The sequence below is a fragment of the Notamacropus eugenii genome, chromosome 4 (genome assembly GCF_028372415.1).
Source record: "Notamacropus eugenii isolate mMacEug1 chromosome 4, mMacEug1.pri_v2, whole genome shotgun sequence".
In the NCBI taxonomy this organism is placed as follows: Eukaryota; Metazoa; Chordata; class Mammalia; order Diprotodontia; family Macropodidae; genus Notamacropus; species Notamacropus eugenii.
The window spans coordinates 429778621-429796439 of NC_092875.1; the positions used below are offsets into that span (position 1 = coordinate 429778621).

At 41.4% G+C, this 17819-nt stretch overlaps 1 long non-coding RNA gene across 1 annotated transcript in view; it reads right to left on the minus strand.

The window, feature by feature from the left end:
* Positions 1 to 13417, minus strand: part of LOC140498620 (uncharacterized) — a 32273-nt gene extending 18856 nt beyond the window's left edge. The window contains exon 1 of the long non-coding RNA XR_011965149.1: positions 12828 to 13417. This is a non-coding gene — a long non-coding RNA (uncharacterized lncRNA). The remainder of the gene's footprint in view (positions 1 to 12827) is intronic.
* Between the last annotated feature and the right edge of the window lie 4402 nt (positions 13418 to 17819).

A 17819-nucleotide genomic window follows, 5' to 3' on the forward strand; every position in this document is an offset into this window, starting at 1 on the left:
GAAAGATGGCTGGAGGAACAAGAGTTATGTTGAGAACTGGATGAAAAAAACAGAAGACATCAACAAAAAGATTTAAAAGGGGGAAAAATTACTTTATACCTTCCTCTACATACTGCATGGGTGGGGAACTTGGGGGCAGTAAGGTGGTATAGTGGATAAAGGGCTAGGCGTGGACTCAAGAAGACTCATCTTCTTGAGTTCAAATCTGGAAAACAGGGCAGTATTGGAATTGGTACTTTTTTCAAAGGGAGATTCATAATGGCACATTCTATTTTTCTGTTCTATGTATAAGGAAATGTTCACACTTGTAAAGCTCATAAAAATTCTGAAAGAAATTTTTTAAAAAGGAGAAGAACTCTAGGGAAAAAAAGGAAACAAACCTCCTCCCCCTTGACACAGAGGAGTTTGTAAAGACAACATCAAAAAAAAATATTTCAAAAAGAAAGAGTCAAGCCCTAGACACAGATATAACTAGGTTTGGCTGTATGGTCTCCCCTAATTGCATGTTAATAATCTTGGTCCTTGGAGTAAAAAAAAGTCTTAGAGTAACTCAACCCTAGAGATTCAAGTGCTTCAAGTTTTAGCTAAACAAGGGAAACAAGATGCTTTGAAAATATACAAGAGATCAAAGAGGGTACTTTTTCCCTTGGTTTGCAAATCTGAAAAATAGGGATAATAATAGCATCTGCCTCCTAGGTTTATTGAGATGGAAAAAACAGAAAACCCAAAGACTGAGAAGCTTTTCTGGGCAAAGAAACCAACTTTATTAAGAGAAACAAAGGTGGGGTCTACAGCCCTTCCCTGATGGTCTGAGACCCTGAGTCAAAGAATTCATAGGTACTTATGGTTCTCTGAATTCATGTATGGTATAAACAGGTCAGCTCATGGTACAGATGGTCAGTGCCCTTTCACTCAAACAGACCACTACGTCTCCAGCCGACCCCCTCTACGTCATAAGCTCAGGGCAGCTCATTACAATTTCATTTAAAAGTGATTAGTATGATTACTTTCTTTAAAAACACACTTCAAAATGATTATGATTACAATCCTAAGGTTGGATGAGAAAGGTATTTACCTGAGACTACATCGTAGGTTCAGTTACACACAAGTTTTCCCCAGGGACTATATTCTTACTATACATCACAGAATTATTGCTTATTCTAGAAAAAGGACGATAGCTAATAAGCAACTGGCAAAGTAATTCAAAGCAAAGCACTTAACGTATTGATTATTGATTTTTCCTGCTATTGAGAGAATAAAAAAGAGATACTTGTAAAGCACTTTGAAAACTTTAAAAGTATAAACTTTATTATTATAGTCAATATATTCAAAAGCATTGAGACAGGAGAGGAGAAAGTGCAGTAGGTGCCACAGTTGATAAGGTGCTGGGCCTGAAGTCAGGAAGACTCATCTTCCTAAGTTCAAATCCCACCTCAGACACTGGCTCTGTGACCCTGGCCAAGTAACTTCACTCGTTTTGCCTCAGTTTCCTCATATGCAAAATAAGCTGGAGAAAGAAATGGCAAACCACTCCAGTATCTCTCTCAAGAAAACCCCAAGTGGGGTCATGGAGAATTGGACAGCACTAAAAATGACTGATCAACAGTAGACATAAGGTCTTATATAGGGAAAGATGAGCAAACTGGTTTGGCTGTATGTGTGTAAAGGAACATCAGGTATAATAAGCTTGGAAAGGTAAGTTAGAACCAGATCTTGAAAGGTTTTCTGCTTAAACAGGGGATTACGTTAAATTTAAAAGGTTTCGCACAAACAAAACCAATAAAACAGACATTAGATGGAAAGCAGAAAACATAAGAGCTTATGTTCTATCCAAAAACATTTTTCAATGGAGCAGGGGATGACAGGTTTAAACCTTCACTTTTCTTCAGGACATTCATATATGTTTCTGTGTCTGTAGAGATATGTACATATTGTGAGTACTACTGAACAGTAGGTGCTACCTGCCATCCCAAACTCTATCCTGATCAATAGACAAATAAGGTGCTTTCTGAAGGGACTCGAGGGTTAATATGATGTTATTAAATTTCCACAATCCCTTTAGATCAAAGTTTTATTGAGGAAGAACAGAAATGTTAGTTGGCTCAGGTGGCTAACAAGGAATAAAGTTCAATGAGAAGAGCAGGGAGGATATTATAAATAAGCAGGACTAACTTATGCAGCCCTGGCCTTGAGACTAGATTGTCTACTTAGACAGAGACGCAAGAAACTGAAGGATTGGAAATATTCAAAGTCTAAGGAAAGGAATAGACTGCTTCCCTGGAAGTGGCCAGTTGTCTCTCACTACAAGTATCCAAGTAGAAACTACACGACCACTTCTCAGAAATGTGGTAAAAAGAAATAGCTGAAATACAAAGAAAATTATATTTGACTTCCCTTCCATTTCATGATAAAATCATTATATAAAATATATGACACTTGGATGTCCCACCAGACTTTTTTGGGGAAACAAGGATTTAAATTAATTTCTGCAATCATCCAACTACAGTCCTGCCATGGTATCAGCTCCTTAAAATACCTGAAGAATACTGATTGAGCTACCAGAATAAAACAGGTCTTTCCCTGTTTTTCTATTGATAGTTATCCCTTATTAAAAGAAGGGCAGGCTCCAAACCAATGTTCCCTCTGCTCCACCTCCCAACCCCCACTCCACTAACCCTTACCAGAAGCCATAGAATCCCAGAATTCAAGAGCTGGAGAGAACTCAGTGACCATTTAATTCAACCTTGACCTGCACGAAGTTTTCCCTTGATAATATTTGATATAAACTTTGGACTTTAATAAGGGCCAGACCTTGAATTAAGAAGAGCCTGGACCTAAGAATCTCATTGTTCTCTGAAGTAAACTCAGAGAATGCCTTTTGCTATGTTAACAAAGCCAGATAGGGCTGACTTAGCATTCCTTCTTAGACCCTTAACCCAAGACACTATTTGAATAATGGGACATATTCCATATCTTAATATTTTATGGATATATGCTATGTTATGGCATGTTAATGATAAAGAAAACACAGACATCTTGGATTATAATTTCAATTGAAACTTTGTCAACTCTATTATCTTATTGTATTTACAACCTATGCAATTAAGAGATTCCTTTCTAATGGTCTAGTTAATCATTTATGGAGATCATAAATCTGAAGGACACAAACCACTCTGGATTGTCCTAAAAAAGATTTAAGCCTGATTATTCCTGTACCAAGCAGCCAGATCTAATTCTGGCTCCATGACTCATGTTCGTTCACTTAAGGGAATAATAAAAACATATGCATTGAGTCTGTTGCCTTTTCTTAACCAAACTTTCAGGTCAACACCCTATAATGTACTATATAAGTGGTCATCTGGCCTCTGCTCCAAGACTTCCAAGGAGGGGGAACCCAACACTTTTTGAGGCAGCCCCTTCCACTGTGGAACTTCTATAATTGTTGGAAAGTTGTGCCTGACCTCCAGCTTAAACTGGCTTTTTTGTAACTTCCACATTTGTTTTTACTTTGCTCTGTCCTCACCAAACAAAGCAAGTCTATTCCCTCCTTCACATGTCAGTCCTTCCAAGACTTGAATATAGTGAGTCTTTTTTTTTTCAGGGTAAACATGTCCTCTTCCTTCAACGGATCCTGATGAGTCATGAACTCAAGCCCCATCGCCATCCTGGAAGACCTCGAGCAAGTTTATGTAGCAAACTACACTGGTTCCCAAATCAGGACAGACATGGCAGGGTCCTGGACTTGATCCCCCACAGGCTTCAAACCTCTAGGTTTCTGAAAGCGTGATCTACCCAGCCAATCACACAATTTCCCATTTCTGTGCCTGGTACCAAACCGTCCTTGTTCTAAATAAAAAAGCAATTATGCCCAGCTTCCTCTCTTGTGGTAAGGTCTGTGGTTTGAGGGCAAACTGATTGTGAGCAGGGCTCTGTGTACAAAGGACACAAGTCTGTGGTCCCTGTCAGGAAGCAAGCCTGGGCTTGCCAAAGCTGAGATCAGCTCTCTGCCCCCTTCCATGATGTCACCCAGATTTGTTGCATTGGCTTTGGGCATTTGTGCACAGTCAGGATCTGCTGTTTCCAGGAAGCTAGATACCCACACACACACACACACACACACACACACACACACGGTATTGAGGAAGAAACACCAAAAACTGTGACCTGATCTATCACAAAAAGGGAATAAGACTTGTTCCTGAATCATATCCCTTCTGGAACCCTTAGGTTCCTCATCTGTCACAGAAGGGAGGTGAGCTACATGACCTCCGACCTCCCATCCAGTTCTAACATTCTTCAGTTTTAGGAGGCCCCAGAAGAAACATCTGTTCTCACCACATTTGCCACTGCAAGAGTTCTCTGCTGCTATTATGCTATATGTGCTGTCTCACATATGTCTGATGTGCAGGGGGAAAATGTGGGGAACTGAAAATTGGAATTTAACAACTCATTCTTCATTCATTTGGCAAACATTTACTGAGTGACTGTTACAGGAGAACGCTGTGCTAGGAAGTGAGAGATGTGTCAGGCTTTGATAAAATATAGTCCCTTCCCTCAAGAAACCTGTTCTGTAAGTAATCAGATAAGACACACCAAAGCAAAAGACAATGCAAATTATTATAGAGGTGAAGTAGAGAGTTGTGCAAAGTCATTCCTAACAGGTAATCAGAGAAGGCTCCATGGTGTTAGCTCATAAGAAATTCCATTGCTGATAAGGGTCTTAGAGATTGAACTTGTCCAATGCCTTCATTTTGTAGATAACAAAACTTGTCTAAAATAACACAAGTCAGTAAAACACAGTAATTACATCTCCAAGACCAATGCTCTAGTTTTGTGTTAAACTGGACCTGTGATTTCACCAATGTAGGGAGCTCCCAGGGAGCAAAATCCTTTGCCAGTGGAACTCAGCATCTTTGCTGCAACTTCCAATCTTAGAAGGTAGCCTGGGTCTTGGAGAAGTTGACTCACTTGCTGAAGATTACACAACCAATGCTCTTCTCCTTCCACCATGCTGCCCTTCCCCCTACCATTGGGTGTTCAAGAATGGGCAGGAATCCAGCACTCAAAGAGGGATTTCAGGCACAGAAATGGGAGAATGCCCTTTATATTTAGGGATGCTGAGTAATCTACTTGGCTGGCACTCTACAGATCACATGGAAAAGAATAAAAAGGCTGGTAGGTAGGGTGGCATCAGATTGTAGAAAACCTTGAATGCCAAGCAAGAGAGTTTGAACTTTGATCAACAGGTGATAGGAATCCACTGAATATTTCTGAGGAGAGGAGGGGCATGGCACATCTATTTTGGAGAGGCAGCATGGTATAGTAGATAGGGCCTTGGATTTAGGGGTGGGGGAGGCTGTATTCCAATCTGGCCTCCCATACTAAATTGTTCTGTGACCCTAAGCAAGTCACTCCATCTTTGTGAACTTCAGTTTCCTTATCTGTAAAATGAAGGAGTTGAACTTGAGTGTCTCTCAGTTCTCTTTCAGTTCTAAATAAGAGATCTTCTAAATCATAATTTCTTCCTAATTAAAACTGACAAATAAAAGGGTTTTTTTAAGCCAAGAAAAATTTAAATGCAGTTGGAAAAGAGAGCTGAGAACTACGTAAATATCTGTGGTACAGTAATTAGGCTGGAATCCTTGCAAAGCCATTAGAAAAAATGACATAATATTCCATAGACAAGGTGAGTCCTGACTAAGGAAATGGAATCAATCACTATCACTAGGTTTCTAGGGGACTAGACTATTAAATTAAACATACATTATTTATTTGTCCTTTCTTGAAGAGTACTATGACATCAGGAAGGTGATACCATGACTTGCACGTGAATTGGATTTAAGTGAGGCAGCGCTGTGCCAAGTCACCAGCCTCACTAGCTCCACCAGAGCCATTTGGGTCCAGTGGCCAGATACAGATCAGGACGACTGGAGATGGCCCCATCAGGGCTTGAAGAATTAGTCAAAACTCAAAGTCACAGTTCGGCTCACTTTATTAATTTACAAGTAAACAAACTATCACCCAGAACACAAATCCTCACAGTGATTGTTTTCCCATAGCTGTGTTCAGATCCCAGTTCCAAACTATTGAAAGGTAGCTCTGACTTGAAGAACATTTCTGCCAGTGAGGGACAAGTGATGAGAAGGAACTACTCTTTAAAACATGCCTCCAGATGACCAGCATGTTGAAGGCAGACTGAACCATCAGGGCACTTAATGCAACTGGCAGTACACAGCTTGCCTTACATGTCCTACTTTTCTGGATGGAATTAAGAAGCTTCTTGCCCAGGCAGGAAGGCCCCCTTCCTGCTTCCCTGGCCCTCCCCATGAATTACCTAGGGTCACTGAGCTGTGGCTTCAGAAAATGCTGAACTCATGGTAGAACTGGTACTTCACCACCTTACAGTCAAATTGCCTTACACCCTGTAGTCTCTACAGAATTGTTTAATCAAATATGACCCCTGAGTCAGACTCGTGGAACAGAAGGGGCTGGGAGCAGGTTCTTATTGCTCACGACTCAAAAGTCAGGTACCCAGAAAACCTGGGGGACATCTGGCATCATAGCACAGAAATGATGTAATGCAACCTACAGGAAGAGCTCCCTCCCCTTGGTCCATTGATGCTTTCCCTCTGTTGATCCCTCCTTCTCTCTACTATCCTGGCTCTGCCTTCCCACTTCCACAGCTTGCCAGTCCCTTGCCCCACAATCTCTCAGGCAGAAAACTCCCTACACTTTAGGGACCTCTTTTACAGCTTTTGGCCTAACCGAGTTTTAACCTTCCCCTTCCACTCCCTCCTGGTCCCTCCAGAGCTACCATTGTTCTTGGATTGGGTAGGTCAGTCTCCAGTTCCTAAGACTCAACTCATTATCCCTATAACCTTCCACACCAAGGGTCACCCCTTAGGTCACCACTCTCTACAGTGTGGGATCTCCTCCTTTAAAATGTAAGTGGTGGGGAACCTGTGGTCTACTTCTGTGAAGTTTGGATTCAGTCAAAGGCCCCCACTTGAGCACCTAGAGGTCCACATGTGGCCTTGAGGCCGAAGGTTCCCCAATTCCTGGCCTAGAAGCTCTTCGTTTTTATACTTTGATCTCTAGAGTTTAGCACAGGGCAGAGCACAATGTAAGCACTTAATAAAAGCTTTTCCAGTCATTTCACTCAAGATTAGGAGAAGACTTTAGGTTTTTCTCTCAGTGCCTTCTTTTCTGTATACACTCATTTCTTACCTAGCCTTAATCATTGAATGGGCATTGCCTCAGACAAACTGAGACCTGGGAAAGACTTTAGCTTAAAAAGGCCAAGGTCTCCCACTGCCTCTGGGGCAATCTCCAGTCATTCTGATCTATATTTTGCCTCTAGGCCCAGAGGGGCTCTAGAGGAGCTAGTGAGGCTAGTGACTTCTCACAGTCCTGCCTTACTTAAATCCTCTTCATTTGCAAATCATTTCACCTTCCTGATGTCGTGATCCCTTAGAGAAAGAAGGACAAAACCAACAGCAATCCTGTATACAACCTCAAGAACTGTCCTGGTCTCAGTATCAGTCATCACTCCTCCCTCCTATTAGTCTCCACCAGTGATCCTCCCCATACATAGGTCTAGGCATTCAACCTCTCAAGCATTCAATCCCTACATGGCCCTTCACAGATACAATTTGTTGTTTTTCAGTCCTTTCAGTTCTGTTCAACTCTTCATGACTCCATTTGAGGGTTGTTGGGTTTTTTTGCAAAGATACTGGAGTCGAAGATGGCAGAGTAGAAACACACAAATATGCTAGCTCCGAACCCACAGCCCATGAAATATCTGTAGAAAAGAGCTGCCAATAAATTTGGAAGCAGGAGAAGCCACAGAAGCAGAGCAGAAGTGATTTCTGTTCCAGAAAGCCTGAAAACCTCTCGCAAAAGGTTCTTTGTGCTGTGGACGCGGAGCTGAGCCCAGCCCTGCGTTGACTGCCCAGCGCCGAGAGGAGCAGATCTGAGCAGGCTTCAGGGACAGAATCTCCAGCAGCTGCGCAGGTCCCTCCACCCACAGGTGACAAGGGTTGGTGAGAGGGTCTCTTTGGCGGGTCGAGAGGGGAGTGGGGAGCCCCCATGACTCAGGCCCCCTCGGGAGGCACCAACAGAGGTGGAAGCAGACCAGGGCTCCCCAAGCAGGCAGGAACCTGGATCCATTGTTGAAGGTCTCTGCATAAACCCCCTGAGGGAACTGAGCCCGTGCGGCCCTGCCCCCACCCGGGCAGCTGAACATGATCTCACACTGAATAGCAGCCCTGCTCCCGCCCAAAGCCCTGAGGCTGGGAAGCAGCATTTGGGTCTCAGACCCCAAGCGCTGACTGGGAGGATCAGGAGGTGAGGTGGGTGTGAGGAGAATATTCAGAGGTCAAGTCACTGGCTGGGAAAATGCCCAGAAAAGGGAAAAAAACCAAGACTATAGAAGGTTACTTTCTTGGTGAACAGGTTTCTTCTCCCCTCCTTTCTGATGAGGAAGAGCGGTGCTCACCATCAGGGAAAGACACGGAAGTCGGGGCTTCTGCATCCCAGCCCACTCAATGGGCTCAGACCATGGAAAAGCTCAAAAAGGGCTCAGAAAATTTTGAAAATTATGTTAGAGGACTGGAGGAAAAACTGGGAAGAGCAATCAAAGACATGCAAGCAAAGTATGAACAGCAGATCAGCACCCTGCTAAAGGAGACCCAAAAAAATGCCGAAGAAAATAACACCCTGAAAAATAGGCTAACTCAATTGGCAAAGGAGGTTCAAAAAGCCGATGAGGAGAAGAATGCTTTCAAAAACAGAATTAGCCAAATGGAAAAGGAGATTCAAAAGCTCACTGAAGAAAATAGTTCTTTCAAAATTAGAATGGAACAGATGGAGGCTAATGACATTAGGAGAAACCAAGAAATCACAAAACAAAACCAAAAGAATGAAAAAATGGAAGATAATGTGAAATATCTCATTGGAAAAACAACTGACCTGGAAAATAGATCTAGGAGAGACAATTTAAAAATTATGGGACTACCTGAAAGCCATGATCAAAAAAAGAGCCTAGACATCATCTTTCATGAAATTATCAAGGAAAACTGCCCTGAGATTCTAGAACCAGAGGGCAAAATAAATATTGAAAGAATCCACCGATCACCACCTGAAAAAGATCCAAAAAGAGAAACTCCTAGGAATATTGTGGCCAAATTCCAGAGTTCCCAGGTGAAGGAGAAAATATTGCAAGCAGCTAGAAAGAAACAATTCAAGTATTGTGGAAATACAATCAGGATAACACAAGATCTAGCAGCTTCTACATTAAGGGATCGAAGGGCATGGAATAGGATATTCCAGAAGTCAAAGGAACTAGGACTAAAGCCAAGAATCACCTACCCAGCAAAACTGAGTATAATACTTGAGGGGAAAAATTGGTCTTTCAATGAAATAGAGGACTTTCAAGCATTCTTGATGAAAAGACCAGAGCTGAAAAGAAAATTTGACTTTCAAACACAAGAATGAAGAGAAGCATGAAAAGGTAAACAGCAAAGAGAAGTCATAAGGGACTTATAAAAGTTGAACTGTTTCCATTCCTACATGGAAAGACAATATTATTAACTCTTGAAACTATTCAGTATCTGGGTACTGGGTGGGATTACACACACACACACACATGCACATGCACACACACATAGAGACAGAGTGCACAGAGTGAATTGAATAGGATGCGATCATATCTTAAAAAAAAATGAAATCAAGCAGTGAGAGAGAAATATATGGGAGGAGAAAGGGAGAAATGGAATGGGGCAAATTATCTCTCATAAAAGAGGCAAGCAAAAGACTTTTTTAGTTTGGGGAAAAAGAGGGGAGGTGAGAGAAAAACATGAAGTTTACTCTCATCACATTCCACTGAAGGAAGGAATAAAATGCGCACTAATTTTGGTATGAAAACCTATCTTACAATACAGGAAAGTGGGGGATAAGGGGATAAACAGGGTGGGGGGGACGAAGGAAGGGAGGGCATGGGGAGGAGGGTGCAATTTGAGGTCGACACTCATGGGGAGGGACAGGATCAAAAGAGAGAATAGAAGTAATTGGGGGCAGGATAGGATGGAGGGAAATATAGTTAGTCTTATACAACACGACTATTATGGAAGTCATTTGCAAAACTATACAGATGTGGTCTATATTGAATTGCTTGCCTTCCAAAGGGAGGGGGTGGGGAGGGAGGGAGGAAAAGAAGTTGGAACTCAAAGTTTTAGGAAGAACTGTCGAGTACTGTTCTTGCCGCTAGGAAATAAGAAATACAGGTAAAGGGGTATAGAAAGTTATTTGGCCGAACAGGACAGAGGAGAGGATGGAGACAAGGGCAGAGAGGAATGATGGAGGAGAGAGCAGATTGGTGATGGGGGCAATTGGAATGCTCGGTGTTTTGGGGTGGGGGGAGGGGACAAGGGGGGAGAAAATTTGGAGCCCAAAATTCTGTGAAAGTGAATGTTAAAAGTTAAATTAAAAAAATTCAATAAAAAAATCACAGATTGTTTGAAACAAGTTATGGGCAGCAGATGAATTAAGGATGACAAAGTTTATTAATTCCTTTAGGTGGGAATTTATGGTAAAGTACTTCAAGGGTTGAGGATGTGAAGAGTAGGGACTTTTTTCTACTTCTTTCATATGTTCTCAGTATCATATGCTGTGGTTGTCACACAGAAGTAGGCAGTACTTTTAAGTAGAGGAAGTTTCTGTCTATGTTGTGTAATTTTAGGGACATTAGAGAGGTTGTAATATCTGGCTCTCTCAAGTGCCACAGAGTCTAAAAGTTCAACCATAAGAGATTAATCTCTTTGTATTTTCCTTCCTGCTGTCTGCCTTTAAAATGCAAATATTCTGGAAGGAATATTGATTCACAATTAGTGACATATCACGTTTTCTTCTTTTATTTATTTTCCTCTTCATAAGAATAACATGAGGGCTCAGGTGCCTTGGGGGAAAAGATGCTAAAAAAGAAAAAGGGGGAGGCAGAGGCACCAAAGACAAGCTTTAATTATCTCAGGTCTGCCAAATCAGAGAAAGAGACAGAGTTTTAAATCATACTTTCTTTATCAGAAGGCTAATAGCTCATATTTGCACAGCTATCACAAGAATCCTGAGAAACAAGTAGAACAAAATATTATCATCCCCATTTTCAGGATGAGGAAACTGAAGTTAAAAAAGTTTTAAGTGACTTGTCCCATGTCACATAGCTGGTAAGCTGGGGAAACAGGATTTGTCTTCTCTCTACTCCTCTAACTTTTTACTACTAGATGTGTTGGAATACTTCAACTCTTATCATGGATCAATGTTTATTCTATTTGAATCAATGAATTAACGATTATTAAATGCTCTGAAAATACAAAAAAAAAAAAAAGATACCGGAGTCATTTGTCATTTCCTTCTCCAGCTCATTTTACAGAAAAAGAAACTGGGGCAAACAGGGTTAAGTCACGTGCCCAGGGTCACACAGCTAGTACGTAGCTGAGCCTAGACTTCCTGACTCCAGGCCAGGTATTTATTCACTGTGCTGCATAGCTGCCCCTCAAAGATACAAAGAAAATAGTTATATATGCTGTTTTTCATAAATAACAAAAAACAGAAAAAGAAAAAAAAGTATGTGCCATTTGCTCCAAAGAGATGTCTTTTTCCTTACAAGATGTTATGGACCGTTTGACTGCTCTGGGCTTTCTGTGATCCACAGTAATGTGCGGCTCCTCCCCAACTTCAGTCTTCCCTATACCCCTTGCATACTCATTTTCTTTTCTGATCTCCACTACTTTACCATATGTAAAGCCTCTGAAATAGTTACTTGCCTGTCATAGGTACCTAAAGAGTTGGGGAAATGGGCTTCTTAAAAAGATTTCCTAACTCTTTCCAGTTACTCAACTCTCTGGTGTGTCCTATATGTGACTACCACACTCATCTTCCCAGGAACAGTTCTGAGCTCATCAATGTTCGGCCCAAAAACCTTCAGGGCTTCTCCACAATGCAATGAATGAAGTCTAGATTCTTTAGCCTGACCTTCCATGATTTGCTAAAAAAACAAAAAACAACTAAAACTCTTTCCCTATCTGTCTATAGCCAATGCTACATTGTATATACTGTGTTCCATCAAAATTAAAACACTTAGATTTTCCCTTTAACAGTCTCCTTTCCCTCAGCTGTCCTTTTCTACCTCCTTCTTTGCTTAACACAATCCTGCCCATATTATAAAAGCTGAACTATCAATTCCATTCTGTTTCAAAATAAACTTCCAGCTGGAAGGAAGGCAAGAAGAATTTATATATTTTCTACTGTGGATAGAGCACCAGTGCAGGAGTCAGGAGGACCTGAGTTCAAATCTCATCTGAGACGCTTCACACTCACTAGTTGTGTGACGTTGGGCAAGTCACTTAACCCCAATTGCCTCCTCCTGGGTCATCTCCAATCATCCTGATGAATATCTGGTCACTGGATTCAGATGGCTCTGGAGGAGAAGTGAGGCTGGTGACCTGCACAGCCCTTCCTCACTCAAAACAAAGTCAAGTGCAAGTCATGTCATTATTTCTCTGATGGCATGGTCTTCTTCGGCAAGGAAAGACAAACACACACGTTATGGTACATAATGCTAGCTTTACAAATTGACAAAATAACGATAATAGTGGTCAATGAATATTTGAACGAATGAATGCACTGGAGCAGGAGGTCTCTCCTGCAAAACAAGCTGCCTCTCCCGAACCTCAGGTGTCAGGAGACCAGGCTTAAAACAGTCAGTCGGGGTTGCTACAGAAGCCTTCCTCATCCCTTCCTCTCCATCACCCAGTTCAGTACCTCGCACTCACCGCTCACTACAGGAGCCCACAGAGCTGAAAAGGAGAGGGACAGGAGGAAGGACGCCCTGGGGCCACATCCCTGCCTCTGGCTGTCCCTTCAGGCAGCTGGACCCGTCCCAGGCCGCCCAGCTGCACTGGCTGCGGCTTCACCTTCCAGACTGGGGCCGGGCTAGGCATCCAGGGGCTCCCCCGCAGCCCTGGCCAAGCGCTCCGTTTCTCTAAGAGAATTCACGTAGGTCGTAACCGCCCAGTAACGGTCCTCACAGGCAGGATAAACGTCCTGAGTTCTTCATGACTAATTCCAGGCTCTCTGGGAACCGGGAATAAAGGGGTTCTTTTTGCAGAAAGAGAAAAGGCGTTTGCTCATCTTCAGCTGCTGCTGTTTTCAGGGAAAGCAGGACTCGCAGGTGCCCTGGTGTGTGTGTGTGTGTGTGTGTGTGTGTGTGTGTGTGCGTGTGCATGTGACTTCGTGACCCCTAGCAAGGCACCTGTGGTCTTGGGATGGGTGGGATTGGGATTCGGGGTCGCAATAATTTGTGGGGAGCAGATTTTTCAGATGTTCTTCCTAAGCCTCTACGAACGCGCAGCTCAGACCTCCACCTCCCCTTCATTTCTTTCAGAATACTTCCTGCAAAGTGCACGTGGAGACTCCCTGATCTCTGACTCAACTGTGCTTAAGAAAGTTTATAAGAGGCTAGGGATGGATTACCCTCCCCCTTCTCCCTCTGCCTTCCTCTTCTGCCCTTTCTTCCTCTTTTTCCTCTTTCTGCTTCCTCCTCTTTTTCCTCTTTCTGCTTCCTCCTCTTCCTGTTCTGCTTCCTTCTCCCTCCTCTCCCTGCCCCTCCCTACCCTTTGTTGCCTCCCTCCTTCCCCTTACCTGCCTCCCTAAATTAGCCAAATTCTTCTTCTGATTCTTGCTACCTGGTTACCTTGGGGAAGTCACTTTACTGCCCTGGGTCTCTGTTTACTCCTTGTAAAGTGGGGTTAATGCACATCTTCCCAGAGTGACTCACATAAATTCACTCATTTGAGCCTCATAACAATCCTTTGATCTTTCTTCTTTTCTGTCCCTTCCTGACCACCCTGCCTTCTTCTGACTCTAACTCCCTTCTAACTATGATCCCATACTCCACTGGCCCTAGAGTCAGGAGGACCTGAATTCAAATATAGTCGGAGACACTTACTAGCTGTGGGACCCTGGCCAAGTCACTTAACCCCTATTGCTTCAACAACAAAAAGTGGAGCAGACTCATCCTTCAGCATTCTCCTCCTGCCTCTTTTTTTTTCCTCTGATTCTTTCAGAATGGGATGTTATAGCAGCTGAGGGCAGGCAGAAAAAGAGAAATGATCAATTTCCCATATAGATCACAGATTAAAGGTGGAAGGAATTGTAGAGGTTGATGGTCTAGTCCAGACCTGCATAACTTGGCAGTAGGAAAGGGCCAAAATTAAAAGAGGCTATAAACTTCGTTAGGCTGCAGATAGGTTTTTAGGGGCTCACTTCCTAAGTAAAGAGATAATTAATGAGTAAACTCTCTGGTAAATAAGTGATATTTTTAAAAATGGAAATTTCAATTAATATAAACTACATTCATTACTTGGGAGTTTTATTTATCATGAAATCACATTAATGTTAAAAAAAATTACTTTGCTAAGCAGTACAAGTTTTAATGCATTTTTCAGGTTTTCTTACTGTTTTCATTAGTGACCTATGTGAGACCTACGTGAGAAACATGCTCACTTTAAACAAAGAACAATATTCATTGTGAAGTCAGGGAAGTTCTCATTTTATTGCAGCCAATTATTCTACATTCCTAGTGAATGGAACCCCCCTGGAATGGAGAGTATGCTTGCTCAGACAAATGCAACTCTTTTTATGTTGTTCCTAATTTGAATTTCCCCCTTGCAACCTCCTGAACCTCCCGCTTCATATTCTCCTCCCTGATAGGTTCCCTCTCAAACAGCTGCTTAAGCATGCCTAGAAGCTTCTGACATTTTACCTGATCAGAAGCCTGGTTCTACTTACTGATTAGAACCAGTCACCTCTGACTTACATTCTGCTATCACTCAAAGCTGGGAGGAGCTTTACTCTTGTGGAAACAGAATTCCTTAGGCTCCCACAAATTCCTTCTCTTTTCTTTTTTTCAAGTTTTATTTCCACATCTTTAATACTCCACTGTCTTTCTCATATGACCCATCAAGAACTCAAAGGGTCAATACCCTTAACACACAGAGATACAGAGACCTAAAGGAAAACAATAATGAACAATTAATTGTCCCTTTAAAATGATTTCTGGCAGGCAACATCATCCAAAGGAAGTTCTCTAGTCCTTGGTGCTTCCTCCAGCCATCTTGAGCGTAGCATTTCAACATCTTTCCTTCATCTTCCTGCAGAAAGGCGCTTTTCCATGTCCATTCTCCTACAAACTGACCTAGGCACAACTTTAAATTACCATTCTTAAACCTTATACCCTTATCATTCCTACAAAATCAAAGTTGGAACCTTGGCCAATTGTCCATTATGTATTCCCCCATCAGGAGGATGAGATTCCCCCAAGGAATCAGTAACAGGCTCCAATACATACACAAATACAGTGAGTAATCAATTTTAACACAGTACATATAACAAGTCATAAAAGAATTCCAACTTCTGGTCATCTTATGCTTCTTTTAAAGCATTTACAAAATAAACACAAACCATTCTTCTCTTAACATTAACTAATTGTAACAAAACTGAGACAAGTATGATATTAACTCAATAACAGAATAGTATTCTCACAAACCCTTGACCTAATTGTCTCTATACTATTACAAATAATTAAAGGACCCTAACTTATATAGGAATACACACAGATATATAGATAGATAGATAGATAGATAGATAGATAGATAGGTAGATAGAGAGAGAGAGAGATGCATATACATATACACTAGTAACAGATGTCAAGGCTAAATAGCTAGTTGTTTGAGTTAAAATAAGCCTGATAACTCAATCTGATATTTACATCTTACTATAGTAACCTCAGAAGTTTTTTTTTTGCTTACAAAACTTTTGATTATAGAAATTTGCTATTAAGAGAGTAAGGGACATCACCAAAGCAAGGGAGCAACATTTTCTTAACTTCATGTCAATTGCAGACTGAAGGTGTGTAGACGGCCAAGATCCTGAGCCAGGTTTAAAGTCAGCTAGGTGTCAGTGGGGAAATTGAGTCAGGAGAATCCTACCTTGGCTCAGGCAGAATAATCATTTTCCCAACTTTCCCACGAGATCACCCTCTGCAGTTTGTACCTGTACCTCACAGGGTTGCTGACATTATGGATCAGTGGCTCAGACAGCCTTTCTTGAGATCCAAACCTGGAGTTACACTCAGAAAAACAGTCAATTAACAGTCCCGCTACATTTTGAATAGCAAGTCCTAACAATTAGTTTAAGATATGACTTTAATCTCACATTGGTTAAGGAACATCCTTAAAGTGAGCCTTAAGTTGCCTGCATGCCTTTCTACACTTGTTCTAGTTCCCCAAAATGCTATTGCTCTAATAGATTTGCATGTGTTTTCTAAGCTTCTCTAGCCTTCGCTAACCATGATCAATCTGAAAGAATGAGATATAAATATGATAGTTCCAATATAACTTTAACTTATGTTTAGGTCATGGAATGAATTCAGATCAAAACAGAAACATTTAACTTTTCCATCAATGCAAAGGTATTCTCCAAGTTACTGCCCTCTAAGAAAATGGCACTGAAATTCTGTTTCCAAACTGAAGATGTCTCTGATTTAGTTGCAGTAATTAATTTAGTCAATTGTACTAATAGTCAATTATTCTCACATAATATTAAATCAAATTCACCCTGGAGCTCATAGACTGGAAAACAGGTCCCCACCCACCTAGCACTGAGTGAATGTAAATACTAAACAGTAACTGTTTGTCTTTTACCCAGGAACCTGAAAGTGTTCCCCTTTCAGATTGATTTTTTTTTAATTAAAAGAGGCCATCCCTTGAGTAACTACTTAAAGAAGTATATTCATTGAATGGGTGTATCTCATTCAAAGTGAGAATGTGAAAAGACTGCAGCCAAAAAGGGCCAGGGTCCCACATTACATCCTGGGCCATCTCCAGTCATCTTGATGAATATCAGGCCACTGGACCCAGAAGGCTCTGGAGAAGAAAGTGAGTTTGGCGACCCTGTACAACCTTCCCTCCCTCAAATCAAAGTCAACTTCAAGTCATGTCATCATCTTGATGTCATGGTCCTCTTTGAGAATGAAGGACAAGCTCATAAATTGCCTGGATGCCTTTCTACATTTGTTCTAGTTCCTAAAAATCCTAGTTTCCCATTAAGAGCATAGTTATTGCTCTAATAGATTTGCATCTGTTTTCCAAGCTTCTCTAACCTTCTCTAACCACGCTCAGTCTGGAAGAATGGGATATACATATAATAGTCCCAATATAACTTTAACTTATGTTTAGGTCATGGAATGAATTCAAATGAAAACTGAAACATTTAACTTTTCCATCAGTGCAAAAAGTGTTCCACAAGTTACTTCCCTCTAAGAAAATGGCACTGAAATTCTATTTCCCAAACTGAGGATGCCTCTGATGTAGTTTCAGTAATTCATTCAGTCAATTGTACTGTTTTGAAACATGTAAGGACCTTCCTCATTCCATATAGATACACGTGTATTACACTAACTTTAAATTCCAGACTTAGTATATGAGATTTTCTAATGACTCAACATTGTGTTATATCTTTATTTCTTTCCCTTTATCTAATTATTCCCATAACATTTAGCAAGAATATTCTATTCCACGGATTTTATCTTTCAAAAGACTATACAAGAGTATCAGTTTACCCAGTTATTTGATGGAGAATAGCAAAATTTCACATACTTGCATTAGGCCCACATTTTTCATTGACTACTTGTTTGATTAGAGAAACCTGCCATAAAGATGAAAAGCAAGGACATGATCAGATAAAGCCTCCACATGCAGTATCAC